Source organism: Vanellus vanellus, assembly GCF_965231255.1.
Source record: "Vanellus vanellus genome assembly, chromosome: 1".
NCBI classification, from domain to species: Eukaryota; Metazoa; Chordata; class Aves; order Charadriiformes; family Charadriidae; genus Vanellus; species Vanellus vanellus.
In genome coordinates this window covers 176,790,386-176,815,464 of record NC_138905.1, presented here as the reverse complement: position 1 = coordinate 176,815,464, position 25,079 = coordinate 176,790,386, and the positions used below count along the sequence as shown (strand labels likewise).

General features: G+C 44.3%; 1 protein-coding gene across 1 annotated transcript in view; it reads right to left on the bottom strand.

Moving 5' to 3' along the window:
• Positions 1-22,928, bottom strand: part of KLF12 (KLF transcription factor 12) — a gene marked incomplete at its 3' end in the record, with an annotated part of 254,203 nt that extends 231,275 nt beyond the window's left edge. Inside the window, exon 1 of the mRNA XM_082485836.1 lies at positions 22,726-22,928. The remainder of the gene's footprint in view (positions 1-22,725) is intronic.
• Positions 22,929-25,079: the final 2,151 nt, after the last annotated feature.

Here is a 25,079-nt window from a genome sequence, read left to right as displayed (position 1 = left end):
AGTATTATCACCAATATTTGAACAAGAGAAGAATGAACACTAGGACCATTTCCCAGATTCATACAGACAGCCCATAGCAGCGATGGAAAGAGAAAGCTCCCCCTCTACACTCCCACACTCCCCAGTCTCTATCTTCCTTTGCATGATATCGCATCATTAATTTATATCGGAGATGGGAAAGAAGGGCCAGAGGAGAAGTCAGTCACTGTTCAGTGAATTTGGAGAAGCCTGTTGCCCAATTACCTGGTTAGATTTCAAATCCCAAACAAGAAAGGACAGTGTAACAAGGCCACAAAAAAAAAGGAGAAAGTATACACACAGAGACTAATTAAGAGGGAAGAGCTGGCAACAAGACAGAAGGAACTTCTAAGTGTTATAAAGAATGCGAATGTAAGCTCAAATCAATAATTTCTTTGGTTGCCTCTTAGTTCACTCCCAGATGTGGAAGGGTAAGAATTGTCTCCAGTTACTTACTTATGCAAGAACTTTTAAGGATAGCCATCTATAAAGAACACTTCTCATAACTATCCTATGTTTATTTTCATATTTTCTCATAACTATCCTATGTTTATTCTACATATTATACTTGGGTAAGATAAACAATGCTGAGTTCCTATATTTTCCCAGTTTTGCAGGAATTTTTTTTCTTCCCATTGAAGTTACCTATTGTCTTACACAGTGAAATGAAAGCAGACAACGCACCACGGTCTGTATTTCATTACTTTCGTATCACCTGCATTTTTTAAGACAAGACAGTTACATACATGAATGGAAGTCGCTATTTACCTGCTTATTACTGATAAGGAAGCAATCTCAGCTCAAATTTTCAAGTATATCAAAGGGGGATAAATCAACTTTTTTAACTTGAAGCCCAGACACAATGATAAACCATGAGAATCACCAATTTGTATCTATATAGCCATCTATACTACACTTAGCTAAGCAGCAAATCTTTAAAAACCTGAAGAAAAGTTATTTTTAAGTATCTAAGAGAAGAAGTCAGCAAAGAAGGCCCCCCAGTGTCTACGAACTACAGGATTTTTCACTCTTATAAATCCAAACAATATGACAAAACTGTGAAGGAGTAACTTCAGTTTAGCTGTAGTGACATTCAGGACACACTGACTAAAACAACACACTTCCCCCCTCCTCTCCCCCCCCCCTGCAAAAAGCTGCCAGTGACAGAAGTCGATATCCAGTTGTACTGAAACTCCACTATGCAACGTCCCTGCTGCTTGCAAATTAAAGGACCTGACTTTTTTAAAGCACAGTTGTTTCAAAAAAAATCCCTCAGTGGCTGCTTTAGACTCTGACATGCAGTGGTTTATTTCCTTTAATAGATACTCCTCTATCTACTGTGTAAACATTGAGAGCTTCACTGTTTAAACTTCCAGTAAATCCAAGATTAATGCTTTTATTTTTTTTTCTCTTACCCATGCCACAATTTTTTGTCTATTTGTATGGCACTTCCACTCCAGCGCCAGAGAACCTCTGGTTCAGCGAGCTGTGACCTTCCCAAGGATGGAGCTACTTTTGCTACCGAGCGGGAAGCAAGATAGAGCCAGGAGAAAAGGGCCAGATGCTGCAGGGGTGCACAGCTCTGGGCAAAGAGCTGCTCTTACACCCAAACAGCAAGGGCATAACCCTGCAGAGGCACATGTTCTTCAGCTGTGAATTACAAAACCCACCGATGTGTATTTCCAGTATTCCCCAGGGCACAAAAGGCAGGCGGTGCCCTGGAGCTGCCACCCCAGCACTTGCCATAGTTTAACTATTCTGAGAAGCGCAACCTTATTCCTTCATTCCCTGGTATTATGTGAGCGCACCCGGGTCTCACTGTCCTTGCGTCTTCTCTGTTGTTACTTGTTATCCTCCTGATTAGCCTGTTGGCAAGTGGGAATCCAACCAGTTCTCACACTCAATAGGAAGCCTACAGACACCATGGCCTCACACCAAAAGCTACTCTTTTGGTCCTCCATCAGTTCCTACAGCTGCCCTTTCTTGGTTGCTCATCTCTTTCCAAGGACTTGCTCTTTCCCTAATGTTTCCCCCCTTTAGTTCAATGATTGATTCAGTTCAAGGAAGGAAAAAAAAAAAAAAAAAAACCACACAACAAAACAACTTTAGCTCAGTGAGAAGCAGATGCTCCCTCTCCCTCCTCTCCATTCCCACCTCCATCTCACCCTACCATACACAGAGGAATACTTATAACGATGCAATTAAGACCAGATTCCCAAGCCTTGTCCCCATTCCTAAATTTTGTCCCCCAAATCTCAACATTCATAAGTTTGGGACTGTCACTATGACTAAATGAGGTACACTGCGGTGTATAAACTGTCTCTAGCAAGCTTGGAGAATGGTGTGAGTTCTTATGTATACAGGAAAGTCATCTCTCTTGGAAACAGGGTCAACTGCTCTTAACCAGCTTCATTCTTGTTTTTATATGGCCATCCCAGCTGCATTTTATGTACAACATCACGTGTTACAAAGTGATTTTCTTGACAACATGCTCATTTGTACATTCTACAGCATTTCACACCACCTTTAATGCTCCAGTTCAAAAAAGCTGGCCAAGCAAACACATTTCTCATTTTGCACAGACATGCTTCTGCAGTTTGCTAACTGAAGAGGATGCCTGCTAGTATCTCAGATTTAAAAAAAATTTTTAGAGTACACTAAAACCAGGCTTTTCCACAAGACTCCATTTGCCACATGAATCTTTCCCTCTTAAACCCAGTATTTCCTATTCTCTCAGTAACTTCACTATTTACATATACCCAGTCCATTATATTGCTGTTCGGTGAATTTATTTTCAAGTCGTACAAGGTACAGATCTGAATCCACACCAAATGAATCTGACACACACGTCCAGAATAATTAGTTCCTTTCAGTCAGTGAGGAGTCGTCCATGGGCCTTGCCAATTCCACCATTGGTTCTCTTCCTTACCCTCTCCTCTTCTCAGAGGAAGCCATTTGCCCACTGGGTCTATCCTCCCCGGACAGCCTGCAGCAATGACAGCTTCCTGACAAACACGCACCAGAAGACACGAAAGAGCAGATTCCTATTTGAAGGAGAGGACATCTCCAACATACCTCCATACTAACTTCCCTCATTTAGAATCACAGAATGGGTTGGGTTGCAATGGACCTTTTAAGATCATCTAGTCCAACCCCCCTGCCATGGAGGGACAACCTCCACTAGATCAGGTTTCTCAAAGCTCCATCCAACCTGACCTTGAATACTTCCAATGGTCATTTCAGCATCAACGCTAAGAACAACTTGTCATGGAGCTGAAAACAGAAGTCTCCATCTTTCCTCTAGCAGAAATAGCTCTTTCTTTTATTGCATCAGCCTACAGAGAATTCAAGTGCTCTGTCCAGAAAGCTTTAACACCTTGTAGCTCTCCTGTCCAGACAGAGAACAGGCTGATAGTCAGAGATTCACACACGCTACAGGCCGAAGGTAAGTAAGAAAGAGATACTTACTTTCTACTGGAATTGGTATTTCTCTTAATCTGTGACTAATGTCATCTCTCACTTCTTTCATCACCTTACTCACAGAAGTCAATACAACCTAGGGTAAGAGCCAACATATCTGAGGACTGACATTGATGCTGTGTTGGAGCTGCTCTGAGCCACCACAAAGCCAAGAGATGCTCTGAGCCTCCAGTATTATACAAGCAACAGCTAAATAAATATCACATAACTATTTCTAAAAATCTACCTAGACTTGCTAGAAACAACAGGGAGTTTAAATCTGAAAATAGTATCAATATCCTGCCAGAAAAACACTGAACATTTAAAGCTCCCCTGATGTTTCTACAGGACCGAGTTTTTGCAACTACCAATTTACTGGTGACACCCTAGAAAATCAGGAGAAATTGGAAAACAGAGATAGGTCTAAGGGTATAATTTTTCTCAACTGCTGCCTTAGAGGCTGCATACATTACTTATATGGCTACTATTCTAATGACTTTAAGTAAGTGATATTCAGAAGACACTCATCATATTACGAAATTAAAGAACCCAGAATAATCCTCTCTCTTCAAATAACAGTATCACACTGTCATCTCATACATTTCTGTCTTTTATTTTCGTATTCTGAGAATTCTCTCTACACCCTCACTGGAAGAGGTTATCCCTTCTTCCTTCTAAGTTTAAGTGAAGAGCAGTGAAATCTCTCCAGCTTTCATCTGGAGGCATTTATCTTACAATCAATCCTCCAGTATGGAATTCAGTTTGTACTGGCACAATGGCTTCACATAAAAACAATCATCATTTTAGCCAACCTCTTACACTGCAAATCCTTGTTCCCATTTTAACTGACTGCAGTAATCCGTGTAGTTTATTTGGTTACATGAAGAATCACGGTTCATTTGACAAAATCATCTTCCTTTTCTGCTAGTATCCATGTTTGGCATCCTAAATTGCCATACTCACAACCTCACGATCCTCAACAAATGACTCAGTATACTTGCTGTTCTGCCTTCAGCCATACAAGGCTCTACCTTCTGCTTTGATTATCTGTAGACTTTAAAACAAGAGAACAAACAAAAACCCACCCCACTCTAAGACTCATCAAGCACTTCCCTCTCTGTCTTCCTTCTGCAAACTCCAACCAAGAAACCTTTTTTCCTGATTTACTGACCTCCCCTTCAGCTCTACATATGCACTTTCTCTCTTTCCACATGTCCCCGATTCCCTCCTCCCCTTCATTAATCTTTCTGCCATCTCACAGCCTCTGCCACTGTAATCCATAGCCGTTGCAGGTGGCAAGTCAAGAGCAAGCTGCCTTCATCTGCTAAAACTAGCCGCTGAAAAACAATACAGCTGAATCCTTCCTTAGCACGCACATCAGACACAAACATCCTTGTAACCTTCAGGATGTTAAGCATTATTTACAGAAGCATTAAACAAAGCCTTTCTCCTCAGTTAAACTGGCTTGATGAGAAAAGCAGCATCACTTGACCCATGACAGAGGGATTCTGTGGTCTTCTATTTGCTCTTAAGTACCACAAGACATATAGCCCATAGACACAGCTGTTTTATCTGACACACTGACCTACAGGTTTCAGTGGTCCTTGCTTGCCTACACTACCAATGCCTCTGGACATTTAGGACCTGATCCCCTACGAGCACCTGTGCTGCCACCTGCCTGCATCCCACCTCCTACTTCCAGTATAAAATCCTCCTGCAGCCCCAGATGTAGGCGCACCTAGATTCATCCTGCCCTAATTAACATAGCCACATAAGGCTACCTTAGGCCACTCACCATGAATGCCACTCACCATAAACACCTTTAGAATCACCAAGCAAGGTACAGTTTGTAAGGAGTAGTAATAATTTGCGTAAAACATGTAGCATGTTTTGGGGGAAAAACCCAACAGTTTGAGACACAGAAAGTCTTATCCAGGTCTAAAACAGAAGCTCGTGTTCTTTCCAAGTACATCATTTATTCATCACAATGCATCATACCTCCCTAAAAACCATGCCTTGCCATCTTCTCACAGCCACAAAACAACCAGCACTACAGCCAGCAGACAAACACACGTGGGACGGCTGTTTCCCCAGGGAAATCTAAGATCTCACCTCTGTTCTGGAGGTGTTCCTCTGGATTAAAACCACTGGGGACATAAGGCTGTCACACTCCTAACCTTAGGAACAGCTAGAGGTGCTTTTCTGCACTGCTGGCCTCCAGCTACCTGGTCCGCTCCTGCCCAGCCATACCCATTTTGGGGGACGAACTGGGAAATAACCCAAGTTAAGAATAAATCAGTAAAACCCAAGAATTTAGGGCAGTTTCTTGATCCAATTCAGTCTGCTGACAGTGGAAGCGGTATGAGTGATGGAAGGACAGGCACCACAGGAGATGGATGGCAACAGGGACCACATAAGCCAGCCCTGACGCCAAGAGAAGCACAAATAAAACCACAGCTGGCAGCACCTGGGGTAGACTGACTGAACCAAGACCCATTCCTCACTAATGAGCGTGCAGAAGCAATCTCTATCCACTCTGTCTACAACTCAGCACTGGTAACAAGTACACAACACTCCACTGTATGCTTTTTCTCCCATGCAGATGCTCCTTTCCAGCACCCCCCCAAGCATGAATCTAACACCAACTTCAGGAGAATCTAACACCATGCTCCAGGGATAAAGGAGCATGTTTTGATAAGGAGCAGGTTTTGAAAACCTAGACAAGCCCAGCAAGACCAAATTATGGTCAGCAACCTTTAAAAGTAAGTGGATATGAAAAGTCCTACACAATAAAAAATAAGTTACCTGGTAAATTTAATTTACTTAGGTTTATCACACAATCTATTGCATAAACATAACAATGAGCAGTTAAACCACCCTCCATGGAGTTTAGAAACATTTACAAGACACGAATGATGATTTACAATGTCTAACTCCACCAAGAAGAAAACAGTTCAGGTTGCAGTCCATCAGTTGTAAGGCACTAACGACCTGATTTTTAGAAGCATTAGTTCATTAACTCCAGTGGGAGTTGGGTTGTTTAACACAGGTGAACCCAGTGCCAGGGATCCCAGTTCAGCACTCCTTACCCAGCAAAACTCCCACAGATTCTCTCCAGTCCTCCAGCATCCATAATCAGCTATTACATCAAGAAACATAGAAAGCCAGAATTATTATAAATGTCGTTTCATGGACATGCAGTAACTTTCAATACGGCCTAAACTCTTCAGAGATATTAATTTAAACGCCTGAACCAACAGCTTAGGATTTCCTCTAAGCTGCAGCTTTCTCAAGTCAATATTTGTAAATCATGTTTCACGTTTCCAAGGAAACCAAGTAGATAATACGTCTTGCAAACAGCCTCCTTCAATATACTTTTCACGACTACAGGGTTCATAGAAGTTATTCTTGGTCTGACATCGGAAAGAAGTTACACTTTTGCTTACATCTTCCAAAAAAAACATCAGCCTGCAGAAGCAACTGAAGCAACATACGTAGCATCTACACAAATCCCTGTTGGACTTTGCCATCTTTAGCACACGTATAATAACCATTGTATTACTCAGCTTTTCTACATAATATTTCCCAATGACAGATAGAAAAGTGTCCAGGGTAAACAGCATTACATTCATTTTGCACATGCAAAAATTAGGTACTTCTTAAACGACTTCCAAATTATCAGCCAGTACCCCACCTATGGAGATCTGAACATATCTCACCACCCTCTCTAAAAATGCATTATGCATCTCATGGTAAAGTTCAAATGTTAATGAAGACAGAGACCAAATCTAGGGATAGAATAGCATGTTACAGTAGAATGCCACTTACTTGATTTTTTTCTATTATTTTTCTTATTTGACAGATATTTAAATCAATTTAAGGCATGACTAGCTTACTGCATCCTGCAGACATAAAATAAATGAAAAATATACTCGAAGTAATTTTGTTGATGGGATCTTTGGAAAAAGCAAGATTATCAGCAAAGCAGCAATGACATAATACCTCTATCTGAAGAAGAGAGGAGCAAAAAGTAAAGCCTGACATTAAGTAGAAATAACAAATCTATGAATTCGACTTTGATTAATGTGAAGACTTAAAACTCTAAAACAAAAAGCCTGCAACAGTATTTTTGTGCTCTTGCACAGTGAAAACAGATCAAAGCAACAAAGGAATCCATTTTCCTGCCTGTTAGAAGTTCTGCAAGACTTCTGTTTCCAAAAAGCCAGGTAATGTGCTTTTAAATGATATACTTAAAGAGCATTATGTGTTCAAACATCCTTGCTGAAGAACAAAGAACAACGTTTCACCAGAAGAATCCAGACTAGAAAAACACACATTGCACTCTCACATCTGCCAACACCTACCTACAAGACGCCCTCGACAGCTGTTTAATACACAAAAGGCATATCCAAAGCTCCTCAGGAAGTTGTTTGCTCAGAGAACCTAACACTGGATAAGACCTGGATGCTCTTTGATGGCTCAGGGTAACAACAGAGACATCAGCCCTTCAAGAAAGCACCTCAACCTCCTCCTGACTTAACAGGCATCAAACCGAATCCATGGACCATGGCTGTAGCAAGATTTACCGCATCCAGCACAAATCCACAATCTATAAAGATCCACCTTCAAGAACACCACATGAAATAAACCTGCAGCTTCTCAACAAGCCTAGAAGGAGCAGCCAGGAGACTCTTCTGACATTATAAGAGGATTGTTGAAACAACAAAAATTAACCATTACAACAGAATTACTTCACACAATGTGCCAAGCATCACATTAGCCACATGAACTTCTGTGGCAAGCAGTGAAAACCAATTTCTGTCTTACAAAATGTCTCAAAGTTGTCTGCAATATAAGAAATGCCATTCCAGAGCTGATGGCTGAGATATTAGTAATGGATAAGATCTTCGGTGGATAATAACTAGTGTGGCAATGAGAGAAATCCATGTTGCATGGAAAGTATATTCAGCAGCAAATAGTTTTCAAAAGATCTTAAGTCACCACTGAGCAACAATGGGTTTTCTTCCTACCACCATTTGCTAATGAAACACACACACACGTGTTTACTTTTCTTGGACTATTTGTGTTCTCCCCCCACCTCTTAATTTAGTAGTTTTACTCCCCTGCAACCTGCCCTTATCCCAGAGAAGGGCGACGCACACAGAGTCCAACAGCGCAACTGGGAAACAGAGGGGAAAGAACAGAAATACTCTCCCAAGGTCCTGAAGCCAGAAAAAACACAAGGACACTTACCAAAGGTAGCCCTCGCCCAGGGTGAAAGGAGATGAATGGCCCAAGGGACCCTCCTGCTAGACTGCAAGTGAAGTCATGGTCACCTTGAACCTCAGATGTTCCAGTTACAGAAGAGCAGGACATGAAAGGCACCTGACAGCCTGAGCTAAATGGAAGAAATGGAGTCGCTTTCCATGTGGCAACTTGTGAGGTACCACAAGTTTTCCCAAAGGTAATGCAAGACACCAACACCAAGACGCCACATGCAGCTCCAACTGTCTACTGCACTGACCCAGAAACCAGGAGGTTACTGCTTCACCGCAGCATTTTCAGGAACCGCTGCAATAAATCTTCAGCAGAAATTCAGGTCATCAGGGAACTATAACATGCAATGTCATCTATAAATATAAAAATATAATATATATTTTATTTATATATATTATTTTATAATTTTATAATATAAAAATATAAATTAACATTTAGAATTATGTGCAATGGAAACTTATTCTGCATTTAAAAAAAAAACACCACCACAACTTTAAAGTAAAAAAAAAAAGATAAAAAAGCTAATAGACATTGCGTGGAGAAAACATGAGCAACATTACTGGTGAAGAACAAACAACATCTAAAAATTCCACTCTAGTAAAAAAATGAAATCATTATTAGCCTTTCCAGAGAAAAGATTTCACGCTAATGACTGCAAACACTTTAGGCTCACATTTCTTCTTTGCCGTGCAAAGAGCTGTACTCAGAAGACAAAGTCCAAAAGCTCCATGGAGAGCTGTTCAAGGGCCTCACACACCATTGCCAGACCGTAAGGGGCTATTTCTTAATAAACTGGTCATTCATATAGAACATAAAAGTCATGAATAGTAGTAAGCCCAATGGAGGAAAGCACAAGCCTACTTCATGCAGCCCGCTGGAAGTGTAAACCAAGACATTGCAGTGTACACTGGGGAAGAGTTTGTCAGGAGGAGGAACTGGAGCAAATGCTGGGACTGTAACAAGTGACCGCAGGTTGACCGGGTTTCAGAAAGGTGATATTTCCCCACAGACCAATTAGTTTTCCAGTAGCAGTGTATGAGATGTGCGCAAAATTAGCTTTCCAGCGTATTTCACTTTCCTTTTTTAAAACACAGATAAGCAAACACCCATTTGGACTTGTTTCAAGAACGTAGGTAGGTATTATTCTGGCAGAGAGTCTCCATCGTGCCTGGATGTATTTCCAGCGCTCTTTACGTGGTTCACTTTCCTCTCAGGCAGCTTGAAGCACTTAATAAAACCTTTCCTCTGACTGCCACTTTTCCGTTTTCTGACTTGCTGCGCAGGGCTACACCGCACAATGGTCCTTGTTCCCAACCCTGATCCTTCTCACAGGATCCGCACCAGTTACGTCAACTTGCAAGAAGAAAGTGACGCAGCCAACAAACTTCCTTTTCCCTCTTTGAGAAGGAGGAAGGGAATTATATTTCTAATTGTACTATTTTAATTTTTTTTGATAGCTCTGCATCCTACATCATTTTGCCTGGCTCCACGAGAAATACAAGTAAAAATGGGAGTTAGCACACCAAAACTATACAGTGAAAAAGCTGGCAAAACAAAATAACTTTGGCCTTTAATTGCTATTTCAAGAAGTTAGGGAGAAGGTAGAGAAAAAAGAAGAAAGGCCCATCTTTAGTTTGGTTTCCTTATAAAGTAAGGTTACCTATGATCATAGTTTAAAAGTCAGAGTATGTAGAAATTAAGCTTTATTTACATAATTATATCTATGAGATGATTGAGGAAATAGAGCAGTATATACATAAGCATGGAAGAAAGTCTCTAAAAAGGATGAAATAATTACAGAAAAGAGCTCCAGTTTGTTCCAGTACCAGTAAGGGCTTCAGTGACAAGATCACTGTGAAAGAGGACAACTTCCCAAAGTTGAGCAGATCTCAGCAAAATCACCTGGTATTCCCACTCACTCTTTTAAAACTGTTATGATTAATGAACAGCAGTTACGGGGGGGAAATGGAGTATCCAAATAACATCATTATTAAATTTGAAATTATTCTGGAAAAGCATAGGAAGGAAAAAAACAGAGTGAGCAAAAGACAGAAAGGTCTGAGAAGCGCAGCACAAGGTAAGCACACCAAATACCGCACCTGGGCAATCCTGCTCAGCTGGTACCTCTGGCCAACAAGCATCCTATTTCATACTTTAGATTTAATACACTGAATAGACATGTTCAAAAAGGCACCTGAAAAATGGGGTGTCGATGTCATCAGCTGAGAATAAGTGAAATATTTGAAAAAGTTATTTTCATAGGCAGCTTCGCAAAATGAGAGTAGATGGCTACTCCCATCTTTTGACAATGTTTAATACTCCTAGAAGAAGCAGACTATCAGCAACTCTCCAAAACCTGTCTGGTAATGAAATGGGTTTTTTCTGTAACATTATTATATGTTCTAATGAAAAATTCTGACTCTTACTTAAATTATTCAACAAAATTACATTCAAAATTATGAAACCGATTTACATTCCTTCTTTCATCAATATTCAAGCAGTACTCATTTGCTTTTGAAGTTTCAAAGAAACTACTAACCTGATCAAAATCACAGATCAGACAAAACTAAAATGTAGTAAACTAATCAATAAGCAGGTGCATAACAGAATATCTTCTTTCTCACAGCTTATTCAACCACCACAGACCAGTAACTAGCTCGTTCAGAAGCTGAAAAATCTACTGGGAGCAAAAGAAACTAGGTAAATGTGGTTTTCTCTTCAAACTTTTTAATATAAAAAATATGATGAAGGGTGATACATACTGGTTCTAAAACTCTCAAGGATATATTAAAAAGAAACTGTGAGTTCCTTTTAGTAACCAAGTATTACTTTTACTTTATTTAATATAAAAGTTCGTTTTAAACACAAATACTTTTTAATACGATTTTTAAGGTAACCTGGCACATTAAAAATAAATCAAAATATTAATAATTTCAAGGATGTTTTCTACAGTTTATATGATTCCAATTTCTATCTAAGTACAGCTGACAAAGTAAAATTAAACCATCTAGTAAATAGGATCATCAGTCATATTGTAAAATTAAACATGCGAATATTAAAACTCAGTAAATTAACATGAACTCCACAAACTTTTTAAATATATAGGTATGCATACAATGCATTCTCAGCTAAAAATTTGAGTACACTCTGCATAAAGACAACTTCATCTGCTGCGTATCAGCACGCTAAACATCACTTACCCCACAGACGTCACTGGGAACAGAAAATCAGTAAGAACTGCAGAAACCAAACAAGATTCAAACTGATTGTTTAAATCAAGTTTTCCTGCCCGCTACTTTAAAGTCAAAATGATTTTAATCAATTCAACCTCTTCAACAGCTGCAAATTAAAACACTGTTCAATTATGCAAACTCTGAAAATGAAGACGGAGAAGGAATTGACAGGAGACTGGTTGACCACACGCTTAAGAGACAGAGGTATAACAAGGTTAAGTGGCTGGAAGCCAAATATATGGATAAATTCAGGGTACAAATTATGCATAGAGATTAGAGTAATTGGTAAGCTGTTCCAGTGGTTATAAAGATGATAACTGATCCCCCATCGCATGAAGGTTTTACCTTACACCTCTGTATTCACAAAACATTCCAGCTGCAAGAGACAACACATGCTTCATGCAGGCCAAGGTGATACTCTACTGATGGTATTATTTAAATTGAATCAGATGATCATAATGGTATTTTCCAATCTTCAAATCAATGAATCTACAATTTGATCGCATGTTGAGATCTCATATTTCTTCTCACTTCACCGAGTCCTGCCCCCGTGAGTATAACTTCATTTGACTTTACAGTACATTCCTTCTGCTATCTGCTTAAATGCCAAAATGTCCCCCATCAACTAAAGACTTTCAACAGAACCAGCCATCATCTGAAACCAACCTTTGGGATGGCACTGAACTCAAAATGCGGTTTCACTTTTCAGTTAAGACCTCAGACACACACTTTTCAAAGCCTTTTCACCAAGTCATCGCAGGCTTACACTGTATTTTACATGCTACCCTATGGGGGTTACCCAACATGTTCTTTAGCCTACAACACAGGGAATTGAACTAAATCCCCCTCTCAACATGGGACTTCATGTTTAGGCAGAAGATTGCTGTACGGAGAGCTAGGAAAGCCTGCATCAGGCACCAAGAGCAAGGGTGATAGTTTTAAAAGCAAAACAGCCTAGAAGTACTCCTAAACCACCGAATGAATAAAGAGCTCAGTTTCAAGCTGGAAGCCACCTACTAGACATACAGCACTAGACGGGTCTCCAAAACCGAGATTCATATTACAAACTGGGAGAACACACTTAATCCGGCAACTGTGGCTAAATTCGAACTTGTTCACCCAGGCAGAAATCCTTAAAAGCCTTTGCAACTTACATGTTGCTTAAATGTGGCTTCGTGGCTTCATTGTTTCTACGGCACTTGCAGAGCTGTCAAGACGCTTTTAGGACAAAATTCCCGTGCTTGACACGGTTGCCAATCCTCGGGCTTCATAAAAGCTGCGATCTAGTCGTTCAACTTTTAAACTGAAAACACTATAATGTCTGATGAACGCTGACTGGAATTACTGTTTTAGATCATATCAAATGATTGCCGTAGCATGCCTCTCATTTCTGCTCAATCCTATAAAAATTACTTTTACAGATTCTTTGATATAGATAAAAATTTTCGGGTTTGCTGAATTAGTTTTAACATTGTGTAACACTCTGAGAATATTTCCACTGACCATTTTCATATTTCTGATATTTAACCGACATGAAAAGAAGACTTTTCATGCTACCCTCACATTTCCATTTATGATATCACAGCAACATCCAAGGAGCCTGCCTGAACGCGGGACTGACCCTGGCTCTCTCTGGGGATGCTGAAAGATGCTGCAGCACCCATGGCCAAATGCCGGGGAGCATCCTCACGCCCCGCTCTCTGGCCAGGCAGAAGCCACCACAAAAAGACACACTCTTGGGAGGGCAGCCCTGCTCAGAGGGCTTGCCCATTAGGCACTGAACAACTTGAGAAAACATCCCTTACAAGGAGCAAGTAGCAGCTTTAAGCATATATATATATATATATAAATATATATATAAATATATACATAAAGCATTAAGGGCCACTGGCTTCTTTGGTCAGATGGGTGAAAGCACATTACAAGTAGAAACATTTTTAAGAAAAAGCTGGGAGGGGAAGAGTAAAGTTGCTACACTTTTCATAAAATGAAGGCAGCTTTAAAATAATCCAGGACCCAGAAAATATGGTTGGAAATAACAATTAAAGAAGCTTTTTAATGGCAAGACGCTGTTCCATTTAGGTCATCAGCAGAAGGGTTACAGCACGAGGAAGAGTGTGTCGGAGAACAGCCCTCCTCACCCAAACTGGGACAGGGCAGCGCGGCTGGCAAAAGGCAGAAGGCAGTGCCAAAAGCTTAACATGCAGGGATGAGACCTGATGGATGGAAATGTGCAACATTGACTGCAGTCAGAATTCATCACAAGAAGAAACTGTCTCCTTTTACTTTAATTCCTTTTTTTTTTCTGGTTTTGTGTTTGGGGTTTTTTTTTTGTTTGTTTGGTTTCTTTTTTTTTTTTAAGGCAAGAAAAAGATGAGTCAATGTAAGCCACACATATGTGGAACTTCAATAATATTTGGGAGAGCTCTGAAGGTACAAGTATTTTTCATTTCTGCTGATGGACTTCAGGCTATGTCCACAAGAGGACTTGGATACCAAACTGCTAATGTCCAGGTGCTGTCCCTACTGTAGGAAACCACAGCCTGGCTAGGGGTGCCTGTTCTCACAACGCATGGGGTAAGTTACACAGCAAATAATGAAAGCCACAAGAAGAACCCACAGAAACTGCTACTCTTTCCTCACCACCACCAAATCCTGCAGGGCCAGGGATGCTTCTCCCAGGATTTCAGCAGACCAGATTTCCTCTCACCTATCTTGAAACAAGTACAGTGCATGCACCCATGTATAAGCTAAACATCTAAGACTTCCTCTACTGTCAGCCAACAGAGGCGTTTTCTGATGGTCTTTTGGCCATGAGAATGATTCTGGTTGCTGTGATTTTATCACTCGCCTCTGAGGCGAGGATGAGTTAGGCTCCTCTTTTTGGGAAAGGAATGTATTTTATTTAAGCTATCCGCCAGAACTGCCCGTGATTGCTATGCACAGACTGAAGCCTCCCACCCCTGCCTAGCCCACATGCTTCTTTAGCATCGCAATGAAAAAGAAATATTGTCGCCTTAAATCCAGCAACACGTGAAACATAATGGAGAGCACATCTCCTGCAAGCACAAAATAAATCCATCTTGGATACTGGCTGGGATGCAAAGAGGAAAAAGCATACTAAATCTCATAATATTTTTCAGTTTGTGCTATGTTTATGTTTGATTGTTCTATGTGACTATTGTAAACTTTATCCCAATGGAGTCAAAACCAAAAATTACAAATCCAGCACCTTCTCAAAAAAGAAGGTCCATAATTATTGATATAAACTCTTTAGACAAATGTCAAAGACATTTTAGCAAAATGTTGATTTAGCTGAATATAGATCTGGAAAGTAAAAGTGAAAATGGCAATGCTTTCCGAAATAGCAGCCTCCAAATCTGCCTGCTAACTAGACTGAGTTTGCATGCTTTCCCTTTCAAAAGGAGAAAAATAACCCACTTTGCTCTTTTTTCCTTTCAAAATTCTGTAAGGCACTGTCTATACAAAAGGCTTTCTTGGTTAGATGAAACTAGTGAAAAATTAAGTCGCCTTGTAACTGTTACTGATTTACAGAAACTGGAAAGGAATATTTTTCCCCACCTTCGTTTTTTTTAAGAGAAATCTCTTCATTTCCCACTTAAACCAAATTTTCTTGCAACTGAAAGATTCTCTGAAAAAAGGAACTGGAAGAGCTCCAACTACTGTCCAACACTTAAAAAGATTTTAAAGTGTCATCAGTCTCTTTACATGCTCTTCTAGATCACTGCCAACCCATACTTGAAGACTAACTCAAAACTGGTTTATGCCAGCATTGCACACTCAAAATAAAGACAGATGCAAAAGAAATATTTCTATGTTATTCTGATTTTAAGTCAAGTCCTGCTGAGATTCACGTCAGATGTTACTACACAATACTCACAGCCGTTATCTTTCTTTCCCCCCCCCCCAGGAAGAACTGGCAACTGATACCATTAATCATAAATATCTCAGTGGCTACCACGGATGACAACGTGTTATCACATCTGCTGTAAAAGGTGTCCTCAATTTTAGCAGGCCATCTGAATAAACTGGTCCCATGGAAAAAGAGGAATAATGTCCATGGTAAATGACAACAGTCACAGTTATTCTTTGAAATTCATGTTACAAGTTTCTAATATTTCATTATTCCATTTAACAAACTTCAGTTGTTTCAGCTGACATTCCCAGTGACTGCTTCTGCAAAGTTTGATTTGAAAGTTTTTGAGAACATACCAGTCACTTCTGACAATTTTGGTAGTGGAAAAAAAGCTAAAAAATAATTCAGAATATTTTGTTTGGAAAGATTCTCCCTTGGGAATCCATAGAAAAAGACAGAAACTGCTGGGATTAGATAGTTGCTTTTACCCACGTCAATGCTGGTCTGTCGAGACATGAACAAAACATCTGAGAATTACAGTTCGCCCATGCTCAGGACAGCTTCCAGAGCTCGCTGGTAGTACCTCCAACTCCGCTAACAGACCTGACCTTATTTGCAGCCAGACTGAGTCCTCTGCACATCACCTGCACTGACCAGTCCAGCCAGCATCACTGTGCTTTCCCGCATTGCCCTCAGGGACCTATAAGGCTCCACAAAAGAGATGCAACACCACCATGGGCAAAGCCCTTCTTGGCCAAAGCAGAGGAAAAGAAACTATTAAGGTAGTCAGCAGCAGGATCATCATTAGCGTGCATAACCTTGTGCTCTTCGCAGCTCTGACCACTGGACAACACCCCACACTAATTAGGAATTAGGGTCACTGCTTACCACCTCACAGAGAGGATACCAAAGTGGTTCTCCTAGGTGACATCTGACAAAACTGATACAAGAACTCGGGTCTCCTGACACAATATGTCATCTGATTAAGTTATCCCCTTCACGGTGCCGATGTCCAAGGTCATGCATTTGATTGTTCTACATTTAAACACAAGAACACACTCACCCCACAGCCAGGAACAAAGCTTGGGATTTTTGAGTCCCATCATTACTCTGCTATGTAGCAAATACCGTGCCAGCCATTAGCAAAGAGCAGAGCGTGCTTCATTCCCCTCCTGGAGGCTGGTTCACAGAGAGGACAAAAGCTTGCTACTGCTAACCAGACACTCCTTAACTCAAGTGGTGCTGGTCTGCGCTGCAACTCCACAGCCTGTCAACGCCAGCACTGCCAGCAACCCACAAAAGGATCAACACCATTGCACATGAGGGCATTTGTTTCAAGGAAAAAAATAAAATTATCTATGAACAAATAAACAAACCAGAAGATTATAAAAAAAATACAGACATTGCTAGGATTGCATTCAGAGGATGTGAAATGCCAGTGTGCAACAGTCTTGGCAAACTTTCTTCAGTATCACTAAGCATATACTTTTAATAGTCTTTTAATCATGGGATCTCCCTTGACACTAACACACACAACTTTAGTTCTCATACACCTTAGCTTTTATAAACATTCCTCTGATTTTACTGAACTTTAAAAAAGAAAAAAAAAGAAGAAAAAAGAAATAATCAGCCAGCCAATACCTAGACAAATCCTACCCTGTACCTGCAGCTGAAGGGGCTCCACTGAGACATGAGCTGACGTGCACAGATGTGGAGTGCATCAAGAAATACAGTCAGTATGAAGCATATAGTCTGTGAATACATTTTGCATTACTTCATCTATTCACTCCTAAGTTTTACCATATATTTCACTTGAGAAACACTGGGATGGCTCAGGCCACCATCCCCTCCCAAAAATGCAGGAAATGACAGAAATAGTTACAGGAGCAAGGCACACCATAATTTAAAGTTGTCTTCTCCAAATCAAAACACATCATTCTGCAGTAGACATAAATGCAAAAAGTATTTGTATATTATAATTTGATTTTGGTTCAGACCAAAGTCTAGATCATGCTTTCTGATTAATACCACCAGATTTTACACTGAACTCAAGAAAGGAAAGGCCACACAAGCTCAGTGTTACATACTGGGTAGATGTACTGACTTTTTGGCAAAGCCATGTCCATTTTTCCCTTTTCCTTCTGTCTTTCAGTATTATTTTAAGAATTCTCTGCTGCCAAAAGGTAAATAAAACTAATTAAAGAACACTCTACCATTTTTGTATTATAGTTATTGCTCAGGAGCAAACACAAGAGCACAGACTCAGAATAAACTTCAAATCTACCAGTCACACCAAACTTTGCAGAAGTATGAGAAAGTTCACAGATTTTAGGGCACCAAGTCTAAGCAAACCTTCTGCACAGAAAGAAGCTTCCAAACAAATACAGCACCGCTAGCACAGTTGTGAGGGGGTTTTTTATACACATAAACCAAAAGAGACTGCACAACTATCCTCACATTGGTCCAGTTTTACCCACTTTTGCAACAGTGCCACATATGTATATTAGGTCTAGTCAACGCTCCAGTCAAGTTTGTCAACATAGCTCTATGCCTAGCTATAAACTCAAACAATCCTTTTGACACTGAATTCTCAAATATAACTCTTGTTGCTCCTTTTTTTTTTTTTTTCGCATTTAATACCAACTTAAAAAAACGATCATTCAGTTGAAGCAAAAGGACCGTCTAAAGTTCAGTTGTTGAACACAGGGTAAGGTTACATGGAGCTTTTTCCACTGACAAACAACGTTGAAAGTGTCCTTAGTACTACAGTTTCTCTTTTCTGACATAAGCATGCATTTAATTTAAAAAAAAATATATATATATTTTTCACTGCATAGGAGGCATAGTCATTTCACGCTTGCACTTCAAAATTTGTCTGACAGATACAGCACAGCACACCTTGCACAAAAGGAAGGAAAAGCCATAACCTGACTGCTCCACACCCTTCTTTACATCTCATTTTAAAACAGCACGCTCATTATATGTTTTCCTCTTAGCTGGGGAAAGCGAGCATGCCTGTGTTTGCAGCTCCTCCTCTTTCAAAGACGCACAGCTGCAGCTGTAGTAAACAACCACTAGTCAGGAGCTGAGAAGGTCAAAGTCTCGGTGCTGCATACATTTCGGCTTTTCTAAAAATGAAATTTCCATTTCAAGAAATTAATTTTTGTTTCACTTTGTAGTTACGTCAAGGAAAGGCAAACCACAATCACCCTCCAACAAAACAAATCAAGATACAATACTCCAAAAGCCGCAAGCTTCAGTAAAAACAAGTGTTTCCCCACCTTTATTAATATACAAACACTTCATTCGCAGTCTCATATTCTACTTGATTCAAACAAAGACTTGGTCAAAACCATCCTTGTACTGACAAGACCTGTTACACAACGCCTATGACACCTACTGAAGGAACGAGCAAGGATGCTGGCCATCCCAAAAAGTGGTTCCAACGGCCACAGAAGGCTCACAGAGGTGATCCAGCATGAAGCATGGAGGCTATACCGCTACAACTTTGGGAAGGCTAGCGCAAGCGGGCATCATCCACCCAGTGATGAGAAAAGGCACACGCCTTCTCTTTATTTCATAAACTACACAAAAATCTAAACAACAGGATGCCCTTCTAGCGCTGAAACCTGCACCGAATTACACAGACCTTCTGCAACCTCTCAGTGCGGCAGAGCTCCCCAAGCACCCGGGAGAGGCATCGCCCACTCTCCTCAAAAACATGGCCTGTACTTCTATTTAATTACAGTGGGTACCGTCACGCACCACCTTGGTCTTGAGTGATGAGGACAACGGTCGCTACCACAGGGCTCTGCAGCCCCAAGCCCTTCGCTGACCCCACTCTACCGTCTCCTGGGGGAAGAAGGGCTGGTCCAGCCCTGCTGCATTTCAGCCTCCGAAGTAAAACTCTGTTCGCACGCATTCAGGTCTGGCTCATCCCAATAGAAACATCTGGCAGAGAACTCCGCAATTAGCCTGTCCCGGAATCTTAAAGTTTATTTTTAAAAGTTGTTACACACAGTCTTCTTGGGCTCTCAGGGGTCGTTCCAGCAAAGGTTCTTCTACAAGAGAGCGCAGGAAGGTCTGGAAATATTACCAATAAGTATTGCTGGGGGGAAAAAAAAAATTAAAAATATCTCATTTCCCATCCCCCCTTCTTTACACATCTGATATTGCCTCACTATCAGAAGCAGAAACCAAACAGTATCTCCCACATCCTGAACTCCTTCCCAGCCCCTCCAGCACACATGCAATCACTCATCAAATGCCCCACGGCACATCTCCTCCTCAAAAAAGCCTCTTTTTCCCCGACGGCTCGGGGGATAGAAGAGAAAATATGATTTTTCGCAGTCCTCTTTAAATGCTATTGACTACTCCATGAACTGAGGAAGAAAAAAAAAAAAGGCAAAAAAAGGAGGGGGAGGGAGGGAAAAAAAAGCCCAAGCCACGTTGTAAAGCTGCCAGTATCCTAATGGAAAGGTTTGCCGAAAGAAAGCTGCTCCCTGGACTGTGCACCCCCCCACACCCCCCCGAGTTCCAGGTACCACACGCAGGAAAAGAAACGGGGGGGGGCGGGGGGAGTGATAATAAAAGGGAAAAAAAAAATAAAAAGAAGGAAAATACCATCACTGTTGTTCGGGATGCAGCAGGGGGGGCAGGGGGGGTGGTGCTGGCCTGGGGAAGGGGTGTGGATGGGTGCTGCTCCCCGGCCACAGAGGGGGTGATGTCATCCCACCAGGCTCCAGCCCGGGCACCCGCCAGCAGCTCAGCTCCAACCGGCTGCCAAAGCCTCAGGCAGCACGGGAAGGGGGAAAAAAAAAATTAAAATAAAAAAAAAAATTAAAAAATTATAATAATAATAAAAAAATATCCACATGCAATGTTTCCTTCACTATGCGCAGAGGTAGGTGACACGCCGGCTTGCAGACAGCAGTTTCAAGTTGATTACGTCCCATTAGAAAGATATTCCCCCTCCCCCAGCACAAATAACATTAAAAAAAAAAAAGCAGCAGATTCGGTTTATGCAGCCTTACGTCATTAATAAAATGCTCCTATCGCCCCATCTGTGACCTATTCAGCACAGTTACTAATCCCACGCTAAGACCACTTTGCTGTTCCTGTACATTTTGGAGTTGGAGACCAACCAGAAAGCAGAAAATGGAGCCCATACGCCAGGGCTATATAAAGCAGCCGTGCAAAGTTGCCGCGAATATCTACCTGCCGTGGCAACACAAAAAAAGGGAAAAGCAGAAAAAAAAAAAAAAAGGGGGGAGGGGACACAGAGGGCAGAGAAAAATACCATTTATTTCATGATGGATAATTAAAAAAAAAAAAATGCTTACTTACTTACTTATTCAGAGGGGACTGCCAAAAGCTAGCAGGATTTTACAAGCTCGATATAAACCCCGATGCAAGTCAACTTCTCTTCGGTGCCTCCCACCAAACTGCTCGTACCTGCTCCCTAAGCGTGCAAAACGTCTTATTTTCCACGCAAGCCACGCCAAGATCCAAAAAAACCCGCTGTCTGGAGCGCGGTATCGCATCCCTGTGAACCATGGAGGTGGTAGGGGGGATACAAAATAAACCAGCCAGCTGCTCCTATCCACCTCCCCCAAAATGCCGCACCACCCTGACGGGTGGACAGGAGCCCTAATTTCATCCCAGCGCAATTTACCCAAAAGCTTTCGGTGAGCTTCGCAGGGCGACGCTTATGCCTCTCGGGCACACGCTTTTAACGTAAATACCAGTGGTTTGCTCCCCAAGCAGACTTCTGGAAGAGCAAGTATATTTATTTTATAGAAGATAATTATTTTCGTACAACTAATATAGCATTGCACTCTGAATTTTATTCCCCCCTCCCTCAATGTAGCGTTACACTCTGCTTTGTATTATCCCCCCCATATAGCGTTACACGCCGGGGTTTTATATTGCGAGGTTTTATATATTTTTTTTATATTTATTTTTATATATTAATTTTTCACTACTACCACCACCCCCAAAAAAGGCGCAGGGCCACCGCGGCCGGCAGCACAAAGGGCTGGGCGCTCCCAGCTCGCTGCTCTTATCCCCTTTTTAATTTCCAAACGCTTCTTCCCCCCCCCCCCCCCCCCCCCCCGCCCCACTCCCCCCTCCGCTTTTTTCACACCGCACCCCCCTCCCCCCTTCCTCTTCCTCAACCCTCAGCGGGAAAGTTGAGGGAAAAGTTCGAGCCGCCGGCGGGGGCGGCCCCCTGCACACACACACCGGGGCACCGGGAGGGATGGAGGGAGGGAGGGAGAGATGGAAGGAGGGATGGATGGAGGGCTGGAAGGAAGGAGGGAAGGAAGGAGGGAGGGCACCGCCGTTAACCCCCGTCTCTCCCCGGCTGGCGCTGGGGGGGAAAGTGGGGAGGGGGACGGGGAGGGCACCGCGCCCCCGGTTTTCTTTAAAAATTTTTAACTTCAATACAGGAGCGATGATTTTTCTGTTTTTCTTTTTCTTTCTTTTTTTTCTTTTTTTTTTTTTAAGAGAGCTGATTGGGACAGCAACAACAACAACAACAAAAAAATCTATGTTAGGCGTTTATTCTGATAAGAAAGGGAATCGGCACAGACCTGAGCAGAAGAGAAACTGTTTCCTTCCCCTGACACCGCGTCCCCCCGCGCTCGCTCTGTCTGTCTGTCTGTCTGTCCGTCTGTCTGTACGCCCGCCCGCCCGCTCTCCCCGCGCGGTGTCACACACTCACACACACATACACACTCACACACACATACACACTCTCACACACACACACGGCACCGGCGGCCGGGCTCGCCGCCCGCCCATCCTCGGCGAAATGAATGGGGGCAACCCGGGGAACGGCGGCGCTCGCCGCCGACTTACCCGCGTCACATGATGAGCCGGGGGCCGGGTGGGCCGGGACGGGGGGGACCAGGGACGGACGGGGAAGGGGATGGTGGCGGTGGAGGAGACTCCCGGCGCCGCCTCGCCTCGCCTCGCCCCACCGGCCGCTCAAGACAAAGGGCCCGGTCCGGACCGGTGTTTCCCCCCCCCTTCCCCAGCTGCCGGCCCCTGCTCCGGCCGCGGCGGGCGCCGGTGGCGTCGCTGGCATGCGGCGCGTCCCCGCCCCCACCGGCAGCCGGGCGGGGGGAGGGAAGGGAGGGGAGGGGCCGCGCCCCCGCCCCTCGGCCGCCCCGGTGCGCCGCCCGCCCCGCCCCGCCCCGCCCCGGGGTTGGGGGGGGGAAGGGAACGCCCGGCTGCACCGCCCCCCCGCCCGGCCCCAGCCCCGGCGGCGGGGTGCAGGGCAGCGGGGCCTCCGGGGGCGCCGCGGGGAGGGGCAGGGCGGGGCCGGCAAGCGGGGGCGCGGTGGCGCCGAGGGGAGGCCCGGGGCGGGGGAGCGCTGAAGGGCAGGAGGGGCGGGGACAGGTTAACGGGGCGCTGCCGGTGGAAGCTCGGCGGTGTGCGGGGGAGACCGAGGCGGGGGTGGGAGGACGTGGTGGGGGGACGCTGAGGGGAGCCCCGGGGGGACGGGGCGAGGGGGGCCCCGTGGGGACATGGCGATGGGGGCGCTGAGGCGAGCCCGGGGGGGACGAGGCGAGGGCGGCGCTAAGGGGAGCTCAGGGGTGACAAGGCAATGGGGGCGCTGAGGGGGGCCCCCGGGAGACATGGCGATGGGGGCGCTGAGGGGAGCTCTCGGGGGAATGCGGCGAGGGAGGCGCTGAGTGGAGCTCCGGGGGCGAGAAGGCAATGGGGGCGCTGAGGGGAGCCCCGGGGGGGACAAGGCGAAGGGGGGGATGAAGGGAACCCCCGGGAGACATGGCAATGGGGCCGCTGAGGGGAACCCCTGGGAGACATGGCGATGGGGGCGCTGACGGGAGCTCCGGGGGCGAGAAGGCAATGGGGGCGCTGAGGGGAGCCCCGGGGGCGACAAGACGAGGGCGGGCGCTGAGTGGAACTGAGGGGGAACATGGCGAGGGGGGCGCTGAGGAGAACCCCCGGGATACAAGGCAAAGGCAATGGGACCGCTGAGGGGAACCCCCAGGAGACGCGGCGATGGAGGCGCTGAGGGGAACCCCTGGGGGGGCAGGGCGAGGGGGAGCACTGAGTGGAGCCTCGAGGGCGAGAAGGCAACGGGGGCGCTGAGGGGAGCCCCGGGGGGGACGAGGCGATGAGGGGACCTCCGGGGCGACAAGGCGAGGGGTGCGATGAGGGGAGCGAGGGGGGACAGGGTGAGGGAGGCGCTGAGGGGACCTCTCGGGAGGACAGGGCGATGGGGAGAGCCCCCAGGAGATATGGCGATGGGGGCACTGAGTGGAACTCAGGGGGGACATGGCGGGGGGAGGCGCTGAGGGGAGCGAGGGGGCGACATAGCGATGGGGGCGCTGAGGAGAGACCCGGGAAGGGGGGCTGGAGGGGACACGACACAGGGCGATGGCGGCGCTGAGGGGGCCCCGGGGGGGACATGGCAGTCACTTACACTGAGGGGCGTCCCGGAGGATGGCGGGGGGGGGGGGGGGGGGGGGGGAGGGATGGGCTGGTAGCAGGGAACGGGGGCGCTGCGGGGAGCCCGGGGGCGGAGGGCGGAGCCGGGTGCGGCGGGCCCCGGGGCGTGAGGGGGGCGGTGCCGTGGCCGAGCAGCGCTGCCGGCGGGGCGCGGAAGGGAGGGAGGGCGGTGGTAGAGGCCATCGCCGCCTGTGTTCGTCCCCGCTGGCCGTGCCGGGCACCACGGGCCGCGCAGTTACCCGGCGGGTTGGCAAGGGCTGAGCTCCGTAAACCTTTTTTTTTCCTTATCTTTCTTTTTTTTATTTTTTTTTTTTTTAATATGGACACACTGCAGCTTGTCAGAAGTATGTGAGGTGGTGGGGTGTTTGGTTTGGTTTTTTTTTTTGCATGGAGGTCCGAGTCGTGCCTCTGCAAACTGAGAACTGCCTTTATGGGAAGATTTTTTTCACACGTAAGGACTGCATGTACTGGGTTGCAAAGGCGTTAATCACAAGGTGCAGAGAAACATTCCAAAAAAAGTTTGTTTAAAACATAGACTTTTTATTACAAGGAAGTACTTTGAAAACCTTAGGAAACAAAAATAAAAATCCTGACAGTCGGTGTTAAACTTTGAGAAGCAAATCTATTTCAAATTTCTTTCTGTTTCAGTGAAATATTTTGGTGGAGAGATCCTGGCCCATGACTGACGAGTGTCAAAGCTATTAGGCTGGCCTGACAGGTTACCTAGGGATTCC